At 36.7% G+C, this 3,132-nt stretch overlaps 1 long non-coding RNA gene across 4 annotated transcripts in view; it reads right to left on the bottom strand.

The window, feature by feature from the left end:
- Window positions 1–2,250: 2,250 nt before the first annotated feature.
- LOC115906580 overlaps window positions 2,251–3,132 on the bottom strand; it is a 61,510-nt gene continuing 60,628 nt past the window's right edge. For all 4 annotated transcript variants that reach the window (XR_004060918.1, XR_004060919.1, XR_004060920.1 and 1 more), the window contains one exon: window positions 2,251–3,048. This is a non-coding gene — a long non-coding RNA (uncharacterized LOC115906580). The remainder of the gene's footprint in view (window positions 3,049–3,132) is intronic.

Genomic DNA, 3,132 nt, shown 5'->3' with positions numbered 1-3,132 from the left:
CATCTGTAAAGCAAGAGATGTTAATGCTGTGGTGTGAGCTGTGCCAAAAAGCAAGTCTATCATATTCATCCTGCCATGGTCCTGAATATCACAGACTATTTCTATCATAGAAATTCTTTGACTTGTGGTTTTAGAGGTACAACCAAGTGTGTTTCTGTACTTGCTAAGCAGAAGTTATAGAATTGACACAGAAGCTGTTGGGTTGGATGTTTTAAATCATCTTATGCCATAAGCCAGGGAGAAAAAAATAACTTGGAGGTAATTAAAAATCCCAACAACTCCAAACCTCATAACAAGCCCTAAGTACCACATCTGCTCTACTCAAGCACGGTGATGGGCACACTGGGGAGCAGCAACTGATCTCTCATGGATGGGAAGTGCATTCCCTCTGCTCTTCCTCCACTGTGGTAAAAGCAGTGCTCCTATTATGTCAAGGTCCATTGCATTTACTGCAACTTTGATATGCTTGACCTAAAAATATTGCTGTGAGTGAATTATTTACAATGACAATGAGGAGCAATTTTCTAGAATGTTTCTGTGGCCTGTGGGCATTGTACTGAGTACATATGTATGTTATTAACAAAACCCATGAAAATTACCATGAAACCTTTCCACAGTATATCACAGTTATTGTCGCCAAATTGGGATTGTTCTGTGGCTTTACAGCAGAAGGAAACATGTGCAAGCCAGCATTTCTTGTGGGGAGTGGAATAATGGTACTGTTTTCCAGTGAATATTAAGTAACTAGTCTGTAGAGGTTGATTTCAGGTTGTATGAAATGCTACATATCTGTGCACTAAAGAGACATTTTTCCACTTCGATATGAAAACGTGGTATAACTAAAATCACTGATAAATTCCCATGCTAGGCACCATTAAAAAGTAATCCTTCTCTTCAGAAACCAGTAAAAACTTGCAGTCAAGGTGGAAATATAAAATATTTGCAATGAGACTGGACTATCTGTGCCTAGGTCAATGCTGGCTAAGGTTTCTGCACCCTGACTTAGTGGGGTATGAATAGCTTTTCTTCCATTAGTGAGTGTATGGAATGAAATGATGACCGAAATCAGGAGAGATGTGTGTTTTGAGGGAAAGTACTGCCTTAAAAAAGGATGTAATGTTATTTTTTTCTTGCAGTGGAGTCTGTCCCTCCTCAATGCTAATCATTCAGGCATTATCAGTTAGCAGAGAAAACATATATACAGAAACCACTCATGTTCCAGAACATTAGTTCTTCCCAGTGTTGAGAAACTCCAGATTCTTCTGTTTCGATAAGTATTGTCTCTGTTAAAGGCACATAACACATCTGTAACAAGGATTAATAAGTGTTATGCAAAATGAAGAGCTGGTTTTTAAGTTTCAGTAAAGAACTTTGTTTTGTAGCAAAAACATACTAGCTACAACTTAATTTGAAATTTTCTCTTTCTAGACAGAATGCATACCTTTGAGTCTTGCTTTTAATATGATCTTTATCTCCTTGCAATATATGTCTGTAGTAATTCAAATTCCCATTTTTGTAGAAATGGGTAAACATAAAGATACAGGCTTATCTCTGAACAGCATTGCTGAGAAATCAGTTATCCATAGCAACTCTTCATTTTAATACTTTACTCCTCTGTCTCTGACCAGGATAGTATTCAGTGAGCAACAGAGCATGTGGGTTCTTCTCCAGTAAATATTGGAATGAAAAAGATAATCTTCCCAAACACCAATTTTAAATAATGTCCAAATAATGTCAGGATTTATTTTGCTAGTGTGGTTATGTTTTCTGAGTCTATAAATGTTAGTTTCACATGTGACAGAGGACTGATCTCTTTCATGATTGAAATGCATTCCTACCATTTAATTAGACTGATAACAGCTCAAGAAGTGGCTATAGTTGTATTGTCCCATGATAGCCTTGACACTTTTCTGCTGTTCAGTTCCTACACAGAGAAACATGGATAAACCAAGCAGGCTTAGTACACAAAATTACTTGTGTATGACTAATGTGCTGAGGAAACTTTGTAAATAATCAGACTAAAGTACTGTTTATAAACATTCCCATAATGAGAAGAATGATATGAGTGATATGATGATATGCTGTGAGTTTTCTTGATTTTGTAAGCAATTCCTGCTGCAGAGTATTTGAGTTGCACTGAGTCTAAAGGCAGAACTTACCTTGGATGATTGTGTGAAGTGAGAAATGTAGACTGGTCCTTTTGTGTGTCTGACCAGGTTAATAAAGGGTTACAAAGAAATAAGGACACAATTGTGAGTTTATTTACACTTTATTTTCTTATTGCAAAACTCAGAGAGTGAAACATAGGTACTCAGTTTACAGTAACTTTAAATTTTAACTGCTTTTCCATTATTATTTCTCAATATACATTTCTTTGTCATCTTTCAGATCCCTAAAAATAGCAAATGCAATAGTATTTGTGTTCTTAAAATCAGTTGAATGTAAAATTAATTTGTATTTTTTGATGCAACATTTTTATTCATAACTCTTAAATCCCATTTGGTCCCAGTTGTATTTGTCATGACAAGTATAGAATAAACTTTTGAGCTCTTCAACAATTCCTAGTTAAATGGCAATTAAATATTCTTTCCTCGTATGTCAGAATCCTTAGGAGTGGATATACAGAGCTTCCTATCCTGTTATTTTTTCTGCATACATACTAAATAAGAATTTTCACATTTTCAATGGTACTGAACCCTGTGAGGACGACACTCCAGAAAAAGGCGGCAAGTTTTTTTCCTAGTTGGCTAAGTTAAACACACTCAAAACCAAGCAAGCAAAAAGTGGATACCCCCAACTATTTTTCTGACCAGAGAACTGTAGCTTATAAGAAGTGTTTGCTTCTCACTATTGCCTTCAGAGCTGCTGCTCCTCTCAACAGCAACTGTACAATGTGGGGCCACAGTTGCATTCATTGTTCAGTGAGCTTGTCCACATAGTTAAACCCACCGACAGCAATGAATGTTGATTGTGACCTTTTTGTAAAGCTTGGCAGGGTGAGGGAGAAACATCATATGATGGTTAGGTTGCTATCTTCGGTGTTAAGGCCTGAAAGCATGAAGTAAGGAGGAGGATGGTTAGCTGGAGGGTACAATCAACGGTCGATGGTTTTCACTTTAATTCCAAACTCAC

Source organism: Camarhynchus parvulus, chromosome 8 (assembly GCF_901933205.1).
Source record: "Camarhynchus parvulus chromosome 8, STF_HiC, whole genome shotgun sequence".
Lineage (NCBI taxonomy): Eukaryota > Metazoa > Chordata > Aves > Passeriformes > Thraupidae > Camarhynchus > Camarhynchus parvulus.
Note: the sequence above shows the minus strand (reverse complement) of the source record. Positions and strands in the feature narration are given on the sequence as shown.